At 36.1% G+C, this 19,044-nt stretch overlaps 1 pseudogene; it reads left to right on the top strand.

Moving 5' to 3' along the window:
- The first annotated feature begins 13,663 nt into the window (after nt 1-13,663).
- Nucleotides 13,664-15,378, top strand: LOC142527518 (scopoletin glucosyltransferase-like; annotated as a pseudogene).
- Nucleotides 15,379-19,044: the final 3,666 nt, after the last annotated feature.

The following is a 19,044-nucleotide window of genomic DNA, read 5'->3' as shown; positions in this document are numbered from 1 at the left end:
ATTGATTGAGTTAATTAACATTGCATGACTTTTAGTGTGTATTTTGGAGCTTATAAATAGTTTGTTCATTTCTTCAATTCATATATAAAAAATATATATTTTACAAACACACTCAAGATCTCACTCAAGTATTTTTTTTGTATTTCATATTGCTAGCTTTCATTTGGCATCTGTTAAGTTTTAGTGATAAAATGAAGTTACATTTTCAGTTCGCCAGTGTAGTTATTTCGTACTAAGTTGTTGCATGGTTTTGCCATTGTATCCTGGGAAACAGTTGTCCGTCCTGGTCCTCGAATCATCATCGAAGGGGACGATTTTTTTTTTTTTTAAAAAAAAGAAAAATGTACTTTGTACATTACTTGATTTATTTGCTTGTTTTCTATTATTTTATCTACTCAATATTTAGATTTCCAATTGCATACTTATTTTGTTTAGTGCTCGATCTATATCTATATGACACTGTTTTTGTTTATTGTTATATAAAAATTGTTTTTCGTACTACAGATTTTAGCATTTTGACTAACAATCTTAAAACACATTTCTTATTTCCCAAATATTTGATTTTTTTTTCTTGTGTTTCAAGAGATGACTATTGAATCAAATACGTCAGCACCATGTCTTCGGGTGAATACAACAAAAGTCATGCAACATTAATCGACTCAATTTTATTGCAATTAATTCAAGAATATGAAAAATCAAAAGACACTTCCAAAATGATACACAACTAACTCAAAAATATGGAGAATCAAAATACACTTTCACATTCATGAACCATAAATTTAATCCAAACTTCTAACAATATTCCCTTGTTAATCTCTACACATCATCCGAAAAAGTTTTTCATAATTAAAACTAAACCTAAAATACAGATTAAGATCAATGAGAATTAATCACCGTACATTAATCACCGTACAATGAGCTTCGGATATTTGTCTTCGTTTTGCCATAGAATTATTAAACATCGAATATAATAATTAAAGTATAAAATCTAAATATATCCATAACTAGAAATTAAAATTGTGATCTTTAATTTCAAATTACTAATGCAGTTCATTATATTATGAATAAAACGATAATGCCTAGGGATATCTGAGTTGGTATAGTAGGTATACGCTCAATCAATGATCAGGAGTTCGATTCCCCTGCCAATATCTTCTCGGACGAGCTTGTCACATAGGCTTGTCCGGTGGTATACGTAACTAACGTAATTCGCAGGCTATTATGTTAATATGAGAGTTTATCTAGTGCGAATCAAATGATAGCGACCACGAGTTTTCTTGTAGGGGTGTTCAAACCTTTGTTGCCAAAGAAACCGTAAATCCAAATCGAAGAAACAAAAAACATAACCGAATCGAAAACTGAATTTTTTAATTTATATGTAAATGTCATAACCGAAGTTTATATGGTTTGGTTTAAAATTATAAATGTCAAAATAGAACCGACTAAAAATCGGATTATAATTAAATTAATAATTTAGTTTATGTTTTATTTAGATTATATATTTTATGAAATGATATTTAACGAATTAAAAATATTTTTATAAAATTTTAATTGATTGTTATTTATTTAATTCATTCATATTTTATATTTAAAGATTTTAATTAAAATACCTAACAAAAAATGTATATTTAAAAATAAAATTTAATTACTAATTTAATTTTTGTCAAAATAGAATAAACTAAACCGAAATCACCAAACAATTTTGATAGAAAACAAAACCGAACAGAAAGAAAATAGTCATAATATCATATTATATATTTATAAAACCGAAAACCAAAAAAACTAAAATAAATTGCGTAAAACCGAACCGAGAGATGAACAACACTAGTTCTCACATAAAAAAAATAAAAAAATAAAAAAATCTTATCCAAATGATCAATCATAATATTATTGGAATGAAATCACTTTATATAATTTGATATGGATACATCGGGTTTGTGGAAAAATAATCATTGAAGAGCCTTGCGTGTACGACTTCACGATTTTTTTCGATGAACCTTCTTCTTTGCTGCATCTCATTATTACTTTGACATGCTTCAACTATTTGTTGGCTTTGTTGAAGTATCAATAACATCGGTTCTTCCCCCCGATCATAACATTTGTCATCAATTTCAACTTGGACTTTTTTCACTTGTGGAGCCGGAGCTATTGGAATATTGAGACATTTTTGAAGAAGCAAATGAAAGGAATATTGTATTCCGAATTCATTTTTGATATTATTTTGATTTTGCACTTCTAGACAAATTTAATAGATTTGTTTTCCAATATTTAATATATTCTATCATTAGGAATGATTCAATTTAGTTGGAAAATTATCTATAAGATATAAGGTATTATATTTAAATTGGACTTTGATTCCTATTAAACTCTAGTTTTCTTGTTTATAGGTGTGAAGGATCCATGAAGATCTAGGTCAAAGAAGAGTCTATATATAAGAGGGTCAATTATCAATAAAGGGGGAAGGAGAAAAAAACACTTTGACGGCGACATGAGTTTTGCTCAAGCATATTCAGTTCGTGAAGAGTTGCATACGAAGCAAGGGTGGTCCGTCTATCGAGTGACCGTGTTGCAAATTAGTGTTGCCAACACTCGAAGAACAGCACTGACGCAGAGTGTTGATCGAAGAGTGGTTTCATTTGGCTTTTAAGCAATACGTGTTTGACTGATGCATCTAGATTTAATTTGTTGTTTTTTTATGCATATTTCAATTCCTTGGAGTGTCAAGGAATTTATCTTTGTTTTTTTCACTAGTATCGTTTGAGGTGTAAATAATCTACATAAGTTTTCTAGTGAAATTTGTGCCATGAGGCATTGCACAAGTCTTTGTACTTGTGCATAATTTAAATTCAAGTATTCATTTGTTAAAGTTACTTCCGTGTTAAATAATAAATTTCTGCTGCTGTGTTGTATGCCGTGTTGACAACACCGAGCACAACACCCAATTCAAATATACCAGTTTTTTAATATTATTCCTGTTAATTTATGCGCAATAATTCTTTCAAGTGGTATCAGAGCCTTCACTTGATACACTAAGTGATTGATTCTGGTTTATTGTTGTTTTTACAGGAAATACACTGATAGCTTAATGGATCCACTAGCGACTAACACTGCTTTTAGACCATCAGTCTTAGATGGTTCGAATTATGCTATCTGGAAAGTCAAGATGAGGATGTACATCAAATCTATCGAAGAAAGGGCATGGCAACGAGTCTTAGATGGTTGGTCTCCACCAAGGATAGTTGATGATGATGGAGATAGTCGAAGCAAACCAGAGAGTTCCTGGTCCAATGATGAAGTTCAAACCTCGAACTTCAACTCAAAGGCGCTAAATGCTATATTCACCTCTGTTGATGTCAATATGTTTAGTCTCATTATCAACTGCACTTCTGCCAAAGAAGCTTGGGATATTCTTCAAAAGCACTGCGAAGGATCTGAAAGTGTTCGCAGAACCAAACTCAGGATGTTAACCTCTAAATTTGAAAGCTTAAGGATGGAGGAAAACGAGACTATTGTGGAATATGATCGGAGATTGCGTGAGATTGCAAATGAAGCCTTTAGTCTCGGTGATCCTATGTCAAACGAAAGACTGGTTAGCAAGGTCCTGAGATCCTTTCCTGAGCGTTTTAATATCAAAATATGTGCTATTGATGAATCCAAGGACACCTCTACACTTAATCTGGAAGACCTAATTAGCTCTCTCAGAACATTTAAGATGAATCTAGACTTACAGAAAAGAAATACTAGGAAGGCTGTTGCCTTACAAACTACTGATGATTCTGTGGATAGCCTAATTCAAGAGGCAAAGGACTCTGATCTTGGCGAGGAAATAATCTCCTTAATCACAAAAAAAATTGGCGACTACCTAAAAAGAATGAGAGATAAGAAGAAGATTGTATCAACATCAAGACCACAGATTGTTCCTTTTGAAAGAAATAAAATAACTACATCAACTCAAGGGAATTTCAGATCGATAAATGATTCATCAGCTCGAACAGAAACAAAGAAACTTGATTCAGTCCAATGTAGAGAATGCTCTGGATTTGGTCATTATGCAAATGAGTGCGCAAATCGGCTTCGCAAAAACAAAAATATGGCAGCTACACTGAGTGATGAGGACCCTGATGATGATTTTGAAACCAAGGAAAGAGATGATTGCACCTCTTTATCTGCCATCCAGGAACAAACATACAAACTGCAGGTCAATCCCTTTGGTGTTGCACTGGTGCTGCAACATCAGGGCCAACACTGTGTCAGAATCACTGTGTCTCAATGCTAACTCTCTGGAAATTTCAGAAGCTGACAAAATTCAGGAATCTGACCAAGAAGAGCATACTATGGAAATTGTCCAAATGATGTATGAAGAACTTTATGATGACTGGCTCAAAAGAAATAAGGCAAACTCATTACTGTCAAAAGAAAACACTGAGTTGAAGAGCAACTTGTCTCGTCTAGAAGTTTTGCTGAATAGGAAGGATCTTGAACTATGTAAAGTCAAAGATGACCTTGAGAAAGCATCAAAAACTCTTGCCAAATTCAATTCAAGCTCATCAAAACTTGACACAGTACTGAATATGGGAAAGGACAGCAGATCTGGCCTTGGTTATGTTGCAAGTATGTATGAACATGGTGAGTCGTCTAACTCCAGTTCAAGGACCACAATATTTGTGAAGGGTGTAGGAGTCGACGCTATCGCTAAAACAGAAAATCCACCCATGAAAACTGTACAAAGCTCAAAGCTGGTCTCTGAACAGACACTGAAAACATCCTGTTAAGCTTCCTCACCGTCAAAAAGTCACTTCTCAGCAAAGATGGCTCAAGACAAGAAGCATGTATCAATCTCAAATCCAAAGCAGCGAAAGCATCATTTCATCTGTCACTACTGTCGTAAGTCTGGGCACATCAAACCATTCTGCTACAAATTCAGAACTGACTATCTCAGGTGGCATTCAAATCAGGTGTTGCATAAGGTGTTGTCCAACACCATGTCCAACATCACAGTCAAAAGTTCTTCCACTAAGAAAATTTGGGTACCAAAAACTGTTATACAATGCAATGTCATTTATATATCACTAAAAACTAACATTGCAGGAGCATGGTACTTTGACAGTGGGTGTTCCCGTCACATGACAGGTTCTAAAGAACACCTCATTGATTATTCTGAACTAAAAAGTGGACGTGTAACTTATGGAGGTGTGCCAAAGGGAGAATTGTAGGCAAAGGAACCCTAAATGTTGATGGGCTTCCCATACTTCACAATGTTCTACATGTTGAAGGACTTAACTAAAATTTAATAAGCATAAGTCAACTTTGTGACGATGACTTACATGTTAGGTTCAACAAGAATAATTGTGAAGTTTTTTAATGATGCAAATGTTTGTGTTATGTCAGGAACACGGTCTGCTGATAATTGCTACCTTGTGGGAGATAATGATAATTGTCGAAGTGCCAAGGTAAGCAATTTGGATCTATGGCATCAAAAAGTGGGTCATGTGAGCTTCAAGACCTTGAAAAATCTCTGTAAGTATGAATCCGTGAGAGGTATGCCTAATTTGTGTTCAGATAATGCATATATATGTGGATCATGTCAAAAAGGTAAACAAACCCGTGTTGCACACCCGGTGTTGCAACACTTTGGGACAACACGGTGTCTTGAACTTCTACACATGGATCTAATGGGTCCAATGGATGTTGAAAGCTTGGGTGGTAAGAAATACTCACTCGTCTGTGTTGATGATTTTTCACAGTTTCACTTGGATAAGGTTTATAAGAGAAAAATCATATACTTTTGATGTCTTCAAGAAATTGCATGCAAGAATAACTAATTTGCATGATGAGAGAGTTGTTAAAATACGGACTGATCATGGCAAAGAATTTGAAAAATCTCTTTTTACTTCCCTATGTGAAAAGGAAGGAATCTCTCATGAATTTTCTGCCCTCTAAAACTCCTCAACAAAATGGAATAGCCGAAAGGAAGAATCGAACTCTTCAAGAAATGGCACGAGTCATGCTGAGCTCAAAGAATGCGTCAAAAAGGTTTTGGGCTGAAGCCTTGAACACAGCTTGTCACATTTCAATCGTGTATTTCTAAGGAGTGGATCCACTATGACCTCCTATGAAATCATCATGGGGAGGAAACCAAACCTCAAATACTTTCATGTTTTCGGATGTATTTGCCACGTTCTAAATGATCGAGAACATCTCGCGAAAATTCGACTCCAAAAGTGATAAGTGCCTATTTCTCGGATATTCAATGAATACTCGGGCTTATCGTGTGTTTAACTTAAGAACAAGAACAACCATTGAATCTATTAATGTTGTTTTTGATGATCTTGCAGGACTAACAGAAAAAACCAAAGAGGATGATACTGAGGGACTGTTGGATTCAAGTGAGCCATCAACCAGCATTGGTGTTGAGGCTAGTGTTGAGCCCAGTGAGGCAACACCATGTACAACACCGCCACTAACCAGAACGGAAGCCATGGAAAATGAAAATGACGATGATGATGATGTGATACACAATGAAGGAAGAGATATTCCCAGCAAAATTCAAATGAATCACCGATCATCACAAATTATTGGTGAAATACATGAGGATGTGCAAACAAGAAAAAAGGAGAAGGTTGACTACCGAAAAATGATCGGATTAGTGTGTATGAACTCCACATTCGCCCAGGTAAGCCACTCATGCTTTGTGTCTTTAATTGAACCTAAAAATGTGAATGAGGCTCTAAAGGATGAATTTTGGGTTAATGTCATGCATGAAGAACTAGAACAATTTGTCCGCAATGATGTGTGGGACTTAGTTCCCAGACCTTCGAATGTCAATGTTATTGGATCAAAATGGATATTCAAAAATAAAACAGATGAATCTGGTAACATTATTCGAAATAAGGCTCGATTGGTAGCTCAAGGGTATACACAGGTTGAGGGGGTGGATTTTGATAAAACCTTCGCACCTGTGGCACGAATGGAGTCTGTCCGATTGTTACTTGATGTTGCATGTCATATGCGTATTAAATTGTATCAAATAGATGTGAAAAGTGCTTTCTTGAATGGCATTTTAAATGAAGAAGCTTATGTCTGTCAACCTAAGGGATTTGAAGACCCTCACCACGTGGACCATGTCTACAAACTGAAAAAGGCCCTGTATGGACTGAAAAAGGCTCCACGGGCCTGGTACGACAGGTTAGCTAACTATCTGATATACTTGGGGTTCAAACGAGGTGAGGTTGACAAAACCCTTTTCATTCAACAACTAAATAATGATATTTTGATTTGTCAAGTATATGTTGATAATATTGTTTTCGGTGCCTCATCCCAAATACTTGTGAGTAAGTTTGTGGACTGCATGGCGTCTCAATTCGAAATGAGCATGGTAGGTGAACTAAATTTCTTTCTTGGATTACAAGTTAAGCAATTGCATGATGGTATATTCTTGTGTCAGTCCAAGTATGCAAAAAATTTGATCAAAAAGTTCTCTACTGACAGCTTAAAACATGTGAAAACACCTATGGGGTCGAGTGACAAGTTATCTAAGGATGGTGTTGCCGAGAGTGTTGACAACACCATGTATCGCATCATAATTGGGAGTCTTATGTACTTAACTGCTACTAGACCCGATATTATGTTCAGTGTGTGCTTATGTGCTAGGTACCAAGCAGATCCAAAAATTTTGCACCTAAAAGCTGTGAAACGTATACTAAGATACATTGCAAGTACACTAGAATTTGGTTTGTGGTACACTCATGACACAAACACAAACTTGGTAGGTTTCTCTGACTCTGATTGGGCAGGTGATTTAGATGATAGAAAAAGCACCTCGCGAGGGTGTTTTTATTTAGGAACTAATCTTGTATCTTGGGCTAGTAAGAAACAAAACTGTGTCTCTCTGTCCACAGCTGAATCTGAATACGTGGCAGCTGCCAATTGCTGTTCTCAACTTATGTGGATGAATCAAATGATTGATGATTATGGGTTTCATAGTGACATAATGATTGTGTATTGTGACAACTCTAGTGCCATAGACATTTCTAAGAATCCTGTTCAACATTCTCGAACTAAACACATAGATATAAGACATCATTTTATTCGAGACTTGGTTGAAAAAGGTATTATACGACTCGAGTTTGTCAGGACTGAAAACCAGCTGGCCGATATCTTCACGAAACCTTTGGATTTTGAGAGATTTTCCAATCTTCGGAAATCTCTCAGCATGTGTGTACTTTAAAAACATTTGTTCAGTGTTGTCCATGGTGTTGCCAACACCAGAGACAACATCCGTTTGTGCATGACTATTACTAGGATATTAGGCATACTGCATATTCATAATCATCCTATTTATTTGTGCAATGACTGAGCAGTGAAGGCAAATTTCTGAAAGGCACTCTCTGAGTGTTCATACTTCCAACCGAATGATGGGGAATAAATTATGCTCAATCCAAGACATCGAGTAGTTGAGGATATTCATGGAAATCGTGATTTTGTCTAATGTGAAAAAGTGACTTGGAAAATGTGAGCATAAGAAGAAAAACAGAAAAGAGGCAAATAAAAAAAGGAGTTTTAGAAGAAAATGAAAAAAGCTACCTAGAAGAGTCCATTGAAGACCGTTCTTCTAGTGTGGGAGCTACCACTTCTAAGTAAAAATAGTAATGGAAAAAGTTACCTAGGGGAGTCCTTTGAAGATCGTTCTTTTAGTGTGGGAGCTACCATTTCTGAATCTAAATAAAATATTACGGAATTTTGAATTAAAACTCAGTGGTGTTGCCAGGAGGTGTTGCCAACACCAAGTTCAGACACTGCACAATTTATACACTGCCTGACATTTTGAAAAACTCATCATATTGGATGCATATGTAGGACATGCATATTGACTTTTGTTTCGTGATTTCATCATATACAGTGACATATCAGTGTTGACTCATGACAGTTGATAAAAACCTTAATTGGCCATGTTGAAAAGAAATGACATCTTATGGATATGGGGTGAACTCGAAGTGTTTTTGCTCAGGCTGGTCTTTAAAAGTTATTGTGACTTGAATTGTTCTTTACCATTGGATGTAAGGAGTAAAAGTGCAATTTAGTAAGATAATTTCGAAAATGGTAAACGTTGAGTCCGGAATTTTTTTTTACCGTTACTGTGCAACGTTCCGAAATTGAAATTATTTGTTACCATTGATGTGTTGTTTTTTATACCAATTTATTTGAATTCTAATTAATTTCGTTTTTGCTCTCTTCTTTCGGAGTTATCAAAATTTGATTATTGCTCTCTGTTTTCTTCCGTAACTTTGACAATTGCCCTTCTTAATTGACAGTCTCTCACTCTCCCTCTCGATAAAACAAATGGCAGATCATCAATTCGATCCACAGGACATACGAAGTGAAATGGTGGCAAGTCATGGTGTTTCTCCTCTGGCGACAACACCTCCAACAACACCACCGTCTGAGAACCCTCATGAAAACCCATTGCAGATGATGGCTGTTGACCCAGAAGCAGTCCCGTTGGAAGAAATTCTCCCTGGAGAGCCTGGAAATCCACTGGATGCTGACAACCCCATTGATAACGAGATTTATCGAAGGGTTTTTCCCACTCAACCTCCAGTTTTTCGAAGGAAATCAAAGCGACAAGCAGGGTATAGCCCAAACTTTGATGCGCCAAAGAAACCCCGAATGGCCACCTATTTTGCTTTCGATCCAGATTTTTCATCAGGAGATGATTCAAATGATGAAGACTTTGAGCTGGTTGCTCGAAAGCGGCCCTCTCCCACGAAAAGGACATCGGCTTCCACCTCTGCTCCTGCTGCTCCGCCTGACCACCCTCCAGAGGTCAGTCTCTCATCGGATGACGAACAATCGCTGGCTGATTTTCTTAACAGCTTGCGCGAATCAAAGAAAAAACAAGAATCTGAGAATAAAAGTGGGGATGTTCAACCTGAGATCTTTGAGAAGAGCCTATCAGAATCCGAGACTGAAGGCGAAGAATCTAAGGATGGTTCTGATCAAGGAGGTAAGACTAAGGAAAATACTGATGGTGTTGAGCCCCGTGTTGAACCAAGTGCTGACAACACTGATTTGGATGACTACAACCTTGCATCCTCCTTCTCCTCGAAGTTCTACACTGAGACGGCTGTGGCTCAATGGTATCTGTACGCTCATAGAGAGTTTATCGAGGAACGCAACATAGATTTCGAAGCATACGGGAAATACAATCTGACTGCCTTCCTACAATCCCGCCGATTGAGTACCACTGTCAACTCAGTGATGCATTACACATGAAGACCAATCCTCGAATTCTACTGCAATTTGGTCTCTAGTGTTGGTGATAGGAGATCTGCCAAGTATGAGAGGGTGTTTGTCCGAGATACCATATATTATTTTTCTCCCTACACCATTAATGAGTTCTACAACACTCCCACTCCTGAATATGAGGATGAACTCCCGCACATCAACGATATTACAGCTGAACTCACGGGGGGCCTTATCACTGAATTTCCTAGTCTTCCCAAGCGACTTGCTGCGGCCAATCTGACCTCATTTTACTCTGTCCTGCACAAAACTGCTATTCGCAACTGGACTCCGTCTTCTAACACCACCGTGGTCACTAGACCACAATAAGTTACTCTCTTAAGATCGGAACGGGGCGCAACTTCAATTTTGGACAGTTGGTATTCACCATTGTTCTTCAATTTGCAGAAGGTGGGTTGAAATCGACGAAGCTCCCATTCCCTTCCTTGATCTTTGGCATTCTGGAATCCCAAGGCTTTGTCTCTGATGCTGAGGATCAGTTGATCGACATAGGAGAACCATTGAAAATTTCACTTGCATACTTTAAAGGGAAAAGAGTAGTTGATCTTCCGTGGTCTGCGACAAGTGCTACACCACGCACTGCTCCCACTGCTCCCTCATCTGCTCCTCCACCTGCTGCTGGTGTTGCTCCCAGTGTTGCCCCCGGTGCTGGCAACACCACTACTACGTCATTCTCTGACTCTGAAGACTATATTGTTTTGATGGTCTTCGAGGTCCATGAACAAATTGCTTTTGGTCTTCAACAAATTCAACAAGCCCAGGAAACCATTGCCTATGCAAACACGCAAATCAGCCAATCAAATGCCACAATAGCCTATTATGAAAAACTTATTGCGGATTATCGGCTGCTCCTCGAGGTAGGTGTTCATTCTGGCCAAAAAGGGGGAGATGGAGATGCTGCTCTAGGATCGGAGGCTGGTCCCTCAAATACTAATCGGGAAGACAGTGATAATGAGGAAGACACTGATGAACAAGTTGATTAGGCTCATGTGTTGCTCCTTGTTTTATGCCTACTTTGTTTTGTTTTGTTTCTAATGAACTTGTTTTATGCTTACTTCTCTTTGTTATTCTCCAGATATATGCTGATTGAAGTAATGATATTGTGTCTTGACAATTCAGGGGGAGAAGCAATTTACAACTCAGGGGAGTCATGGCTCAGGGGGAGTTGGGTTATTTTTGTCAAATTTTTTTTTTTTTTTGAAGTAGTTTTTTGTCCAGAATTTCAAAAAGGGGGAGAATGAAATGAATATTGTATTCCGAATTCATTTTTGATATTATTTTGATTTTGCACTTCTAGACAAATTTAATAGATTTGTTTTCCAATATTTAATATATCCTATCATTAGGAATGATTCAATTTAGTTGGAAAATTATCTATAGGATATAAGGTATTATATTTAAATTGGAGTTTGATTCCTATTAAACTCTAGTTTCCTTGTTTATAGGTGTGAAGGATCCATGAAGATCTAGGTCAAAGAAGAGTCTATATATAAGAGGGTCAATTATCAATAAAGGGGGAAGGAGAAAAAAACACTTTGACGGCGACAGGAGTTTTGCTGAAGCATATTCAGTTCGTGAAGAGTTGCATACGAAGTAAGGGTGGTCCGTCTATCGAGTGACCGTGTTGCAAATTAGTGTTGCCAACACTCGAAGAACAACACTGACGCAGAGTGTTGATCGAAGAGTGGTTTCATTTGGCTTTTAAGCAATACGTGTTTGACTGATGCATCTAGATTTAATTTGTTGTTTTTTTTATGCATATTTCAATTCCTTGGAGTGTCAAGGAATTTATCTTTGTTTCTTTCACTAGTATCGTTTGAGGTGTAAACAATCTACATAAGTTTTCTAGTGAAATTTGTGCCATGAGGCATTGCACAAGTCTTTGTGTTTGTGCATAATTTAAATTCAAGTATTCATTTGTTAAAGTTACTTCCGTGTTAAATAATAAATTTTCGCTGCTGTGTTGTGTGCCGTGTTGACAACACCGAGCACGATACCCAATTCGAATATACCAGTTTTTTAATATTTATTTCCTGTTAATTTATGCGCAATAATTCTTTCAGCAAATATAAGTCTATGTTGTTTCCAAACAGGTGTGCTTTTAGAATGAAGAATTGCAGAGCATAAGGTGTCTATATAGTATTATTGTCATGCAACAACTACTTTTTTTACGGTTAGTTTGCAACATTTTTTTCCAATTGCCACTTTGCAATAGTTAGTTTCAAACAACTACATTACATTAATTGAAAGAAGAAATACATCAATTAAAATTTAAGTTAATTGAAAATTACATTAACTTAAAATAAAATTACATTAAAACTTAAAGGTTGACTACACATTTTAGACATTTCATCTTCTGCTAATCTCCTGAAATAGACGTTCATAAAATATAAGTCATCTGTTATTTGCGAAGTATACTTGGAAAGGATTATGTATTTCTTCATCTTATGTTGGTGATATTTAACTTCATATTTGGCTAAGATAACTTTTATTTCATCTCATCTATTTCGACTTATCTTTGTTTCACTTCAACTTTAGTCATTTAATGTTGTATACTCAGTAAACTTTTGCAAACATATTATTTAAGTTTACAGTCATATCCTTTATGATCGATTTTGCTATTCTTTTTTTCTTTTGTTTTTGCTACCTTCTGACCATTGGACGAGTATCTCGAATATGAGGTCCTCGCTTTCTTCCTGCCAACAAGGTGATCAGTAAATTGTAGAGTAAACATTGGACGATATTTCATTATTGTCCGCACATGCTTGAGATTAAATTAAAAGCCTATTTTTCATGATATTTTCATTCGCAAGCCTCAATATATCCTCATCGTTGTAATTGATTTCGATATCCACTTTAAACTCTATTATAATTTGCGTTAAAGCGATATACTTTCTTTTGAATTGTATTTTGCCGATGCGATCATATCACACTTGCACTTCTGTTGGGTGAACCTGGTAGATGATTCTCATTGCAGTAGCTTGCAACATGTCCCCTAAAAGAATTTGTCTTCTGACCATTTTCGGTGATTGAGTCATCGCTAATAGCGACGAACGATCTCGCTAAGACCTAGTCTCAAACATTTCTCTAGGTTGACCACTTTCTTCTACCCTCAATGTCTGAATTAGTATTTCCAAATCTACAAGGTCAATTGGGGATTTATATTTATATATATATATATATATATATATTTATGAAAAAATAATTAGAAAAAAAGAAAAATAGAATATTTTTTAGATTTAGCCGGTGGCTACGTACACGTCAGTGTGAGATGCGACGTTGGTTTTGGTGTTATTACATGTGGCCGGGTGCCCTTTGATCCACGCCAAGTTCTGTACAAGGAGGACGCTCACGACCTTTAAATTTGATGGATTTTGTGCGGTTGAATGGACATTACAGAAAAACAGCTTTATCTCCAAACTTTAATCGTGGCGAAGATAAATAAGGTGGAGGAGTAGAAAGAGATCCTGAGAAAATATTGTTGTCTTCTCAACTCCTTTCTAATCTCTTCAAATTTTCCGTCATTATGGGTCAGCTACATGCTTTCTTCTTTCCCTATTTGGCTCAAGGTCACATGATTCCTTCACTAGAAATGGCCAAATTATTCACTTCAAGAGGTGTAAAATCCACCATAATCTCCACTCCTTTCTTTGCAGAACCCATCAAAGAAACCCAAGAATCAGGGATCGATATTGGTTTAAAAATAATCAAATTTCCACATCCAGAATCCGGATTACCAGATCATGTCGTTAGCTTCGAGGTAGTAAACACAGATGAATTAGTTTCACAGTTTGGTAAAGCCATAGCTATGATGCAAGAACCATTTGAGGAGCTGGTCCATGAATTTAAGCCCGATTTTATTGTTTCAGACATGTTCTTCCCTTGGACTGTCGATTCTGCGGCGAAATTCGATATCCCGAGATTGGTTTTCCATGGAACGAGCTGTTTAGCGCTATGTGTGGGCGAGCAAATGCAGCGGCACAAGCCTTTCAAGAATGTTTCCTCGGATTCGGAATCGTTTTTCGTGCCTGATCTTCCTCACCGACTCGAGTTTCTTAGGACACAAATATGTCAAGCCGATTTCGAAGAACATGAGAGTGACCTTGGCAGGCTTCTAAAGCAAGTGAGGGAATCGGATTGGAGAAGCTACGGTGTTTTGGTAAACAGTTTTTACGAGCTGGAACCTGCTTACTCTGATCATTACAGGACGGTTTTGGGAAGAAGATCATGGAACATAGGCCCTTTATTTTTATGTGACAGTGGAAATAATGAAGGAAGAGGACACAGGGGGAAGAAATCTGCCGTTGATGCAGACAAATGGAAGTCATGGCTGGACTCAAAAGAGCCTGATTCTGTTGTTTACGCCTGTTTCGGAAGCCAAACAAGCTTTACTCATGCTCAGTTACACGAAATCGGAATCGGGCTTGAGGCATCGGGGCAAGAGTTCGTATGGGTACTCAGAAAATGTGAAAACAAAGAAGATGAAATCGAAGACTGGATGCCCAAAGGATTCGAGGAACGAACGAAAGACAAAGGGTTGATCATTAGAGGATGGGCGCCGCAGTTGCCGATTCTAAATCATCCAGCAATAGGGGTTTTCGTGACAGCACTGTGGATGGAATTCGACTTTGGAAGGCATATGCGCCGGGGTCCCTATGGTGACATGGCCCTTGTCTGCAGAACAGTTTTTTAACGAAAAATTGGTGACTGATGTTTTGAAGACCGGTGTTTCTGTTGGAAATAAAATATGGCAGAAAGTCGGCAGCGAAGGGGTGGCGAGTGCGGCGGTGTCTACGGCGGTGCGGCAAGTAATGGTAGGGGAAGAGGCGGAGGAAATCAGATGCAGAGCTAAGGAGTGGAAGGAAATGGCAAGAAAGGCTGTTGGAGAAGGTGGATCTTCTTACAATGGTTTAAGTGCATTGATTGATGAATTGAGCAAACAATTAACGGACGTTGAAATATAATAAATTGGAATTTGTATTTGGTGTCGATCTTTTCTTACAGATTCGAGCATGTACTAATCATCAGAAGAGATGGTTTTTCATCTATGCTATCTTATATTTCTATTCGATTTTACATGATTTATTTCCATTTTAGAAATATATAATCTGATATCCGAATAATTTACTTAGTTTTTTTTTACGTAGAGGGTTAGATTTCTTCGGTTTTCACGTGTAAATCAATCACACCTATAGTTGTTCTTGGTCATTTCTCACATATTTTACCTTATTTCTTCCTTTCAAATTTAAGCATTCATATTTAAAGTGTGTTTTTTCATATAAAAATAATTTTTTTAGAAGAAAATAAAATCTAGTATCACTAGCTCCATGTTACGAAATTACTCGAGTTCTCAAATGAGCATAATTTACCATTTGGGAGAGTAGATTAAGTCTAATCGCTGGGAGTAGCTTTTGGGTGATGCAAATATTGGTTCCTTGAACGTTGCACAAAATGGATTCATGCTCCATACTCGCAGTTTCAAATAGCTCGTTCAAAATTATTTCCGAGTATTGGAGTTTCTATGTCACACCTTCTTCTTTTTGGGAAGACTCACATTAGAAGGTTTTGATCTTCAGAAACAATTTGCAAAAACTCAATCAGTTTAGACTTGAAACTGCCAAACTGAAACTTCTAGTCTACTCAACTGAGCGAATAAACAGTATACGAATTGTTCTCGAATACAATGAATTACAAAGAATTTCTAACACTTGATGATCTTCAATGATAAGATATAATATTTTGTAAATTGTGGCTTAGTGTGGGAGCATTTTTGCTTTAATTTTGGGACTCGGTAAGTGTTCATGAAACTTGATAATATCGGTAACTTGGTCACCTCTGCTCAACTGATTTTCATCTCTATTTATAGATTCTGAATTGCAATGGTCTCAAACTTAAAAAAGAATATGTTTCATATAATGTAGCAGTTGCTATTGTCCAGGTTATCATTCGTTACATCCTTACAAAATGTAATGAGGTTGCTTCTGGCTATGTCAGCAAGGTACGAAAAAAATTATCCAAAAATCATTTTAGCCCCATGGTATAAACTGTTGTCTTTAAGACTGAATGATGATATCTGATAATTGATAAGAGTCTTAAGATACATTTCAATTTAGGTCCGAGTGTGTTCTGCTTTGACTAGCCCAATTTATATAAATCAATTTAGCTTAGTCAATATCGTTGGGTTTGGAATTCAGTTTACTAAGATCAATTTTTCCTCAGTTCATGAGTTATTGTTAGACCGATACATCCAAAAATAACATTTAAATATGGATAATAATTGTAAAATCAGTAAATACTAAATTCAAAATTTGAAATATTTAAAATCGGACTCTTCAATAAGATTAATTTGTTTCAAAGAAAAATGGCAAGAGCATTTGATAAGACTAAGTTTCCAAAAACTCTAGCCAGAGCGGACAAAGTTGTGTACTGATTGAGTACATTGTTTTATTATCTCGAATTTTGTTCACCTAAATTTATGCGTTAATTTAAATCAATTAAACAAAATATATTTCAGAAATAATAAAATTTATCATCTGGAAGTGGTTTAGTGAATATGTCGGCAGCTTGATTGTGTGTTAAAATGTATTCCAACCTGATATCCTTCTTCATTACATGATCTCGGATGAAATGATGTCTGATGTCAATGTGTTTGGTTCGAGACTGAAAGATGGGATTATAGATGATTGTTGTGATATATGTATTATCACATAACATTGGGTACTCTGCTGCTTGAATTCCTTAATATCATAATTGTTGTTGAATCCAAAGTAGTTGTGCATATCAACTCATAGTGACTAGATACTCAGCTTCAGTCGTTGATGTGGATATCGATATTTGATTCTTGTTGAACCAAGAGATCAGCGTGTCTCCTAAGAACTGACATGATCCAATGGTGTTTTTCCTGTCGATCTTGCAACATGCATAGTCTGCATCTAAATATCCAATAAGTTAAAAACTTGAGTCTTTGGAATACAAAAGACCCACACATAGAGTTCTTTTAAGATATTTAAGTATGTGTTTAGCTGAAGTATATTGAGATTGTTAAGTATTAGTGTAAAGCGAGCACATAAACAAAACACAAACATTATATCTGGCTGGCTAGTGGCCAGATATAGAAGTTACTCAATTAACCATCTGTACATTGTAATGTCTATTTAGATTATCCGTGCGTATTTTTCTAGTTTGATTGATGAATTTTTTGGAGTGACATTCACAATACAATTTTTCATGCCAAACTTCTTTAATAAATCCTTGGTATATTTGTCCTGGTTGATGAAAATGCCTCCTTCTAACTATTTTACTTGTAATCCAAGAAAGAATGTTAATTTTTTCATCATGTTCATCTCAAACCATTTCTGTTTAATCTTAGATAATCTCTCACACAGTTTAGCGTTAGTGAAACCAAATATTATATCAACATAATTTTGCACAAAAAGTGAATGATCACCATTACTGAATCTAAACAGTGTTTTATCTGCGGTTCCAATTACAAATTCATTTTCAAGCAAGAATTTAATTAATGTATCATATCATGCACGAGAATTTTGTTTTAGACCATACAATGCTTTATCGAGTTTATAAACATAACTAGGATGAATGTGACTAACAAATCCATGAGATTGTTCAACATACACTTTTTCATTTAGTAAACCATTGATAAATGTGAACTTAGCTTAAATTTGATGTATTTTTATGTCTTTAAAGGCAACAAATTCAAGAAATATTTTAATGACCTAAAGTCTAACTATAGGAGTAAATGATTCATGAAAATCTATGTCTTCTTTCTTTCTATAACCTTGAGATATAATTTTATATTTATTTCTTACAATTGATCCACTCTCATCCATTTTATTCCTAAATACCCATCTTGTTCCAATAACATGTAGGTTTTCCGATCGGGAAACTAGATGCCAAATCACGCTTCTCTCGAATTGATTAATTTCTTCTTGAATTGCATCTATCCAGTTTGAATCTCCTAGGCCCCATCAATCTTCTTAGGCTCAAGTTGAGAAACAAATGCATCATGCATAAACTCATATATCATTTGTTTTCTAGTTCTAAGAAGAACGGTCAGGTTACCGTTGATCAGCTCGAGTATATGCTTATTATTATGCCCGAGGCTTGGTGAAAATGAATTTGGATCTGACTATTGAACGGTTGGATCTTCATTAGTTTAAGCTTCATCCTATTCTCGATGTATTTCGAGCCGGTGATCAATCATCGGCTCAACTTCTTCAGCGATCTGATTCTGTGTAAGTTCTTCATGGACGGCTGGACTTGCTTCATGGATGATTTCAGTCATTCTTCTTAAATATATCTCATGATCACTGCTAGGATCAAGGTTAGTAGTATCAAAGTTGCTTCTTATTTCATGTATATTTATATTACTAGTAACTTGACAGATAGAAAACTCATCAAATACCATATGCATAGTTTTTTCAGCTGTTATAGTTCTATAATTTTAAATTCTATAAGCTTTACTAACAGAAAAGTAACCTAAGAGCACATTGGCGTTATATTTAGCAGCAAAAATGGTTAAATGTATTTTCGTTATTATGAATGAAATAATTACAACCAAATATGTAGAAATATGATATTTCTGGATGTTTTTCTTTCCAGTTCTCATTGGGAGTCTTTCCATAATTCATGTTGATTACTGATTTGGTCAGTGTATAGCTTACAATGTTCACAACTTCAGCCAAAAATCTTTGAGAGAGACCAAAGTTAGGTAGCATAGTTCGA

The sequence above is a fragment of the Primulina tabacum genome, chromosome 15 (genome assembly GCF_025594145.1).
Source record: "Primulina tabacum isolate GXHZ01 chromosome 15, ASM2559414v2, whole genome shotgun sequence".
Classification (NCBI taxonomy): Eukaryota; Viridiplantae; Streptophyta; class Magnoliopsida; order Lamiales; family Gesneriaceae; genus Primulina; species Primulina tabacum.
This window is presented reverse-complemented; position numbering and strand designations above follow the sequence as displayed.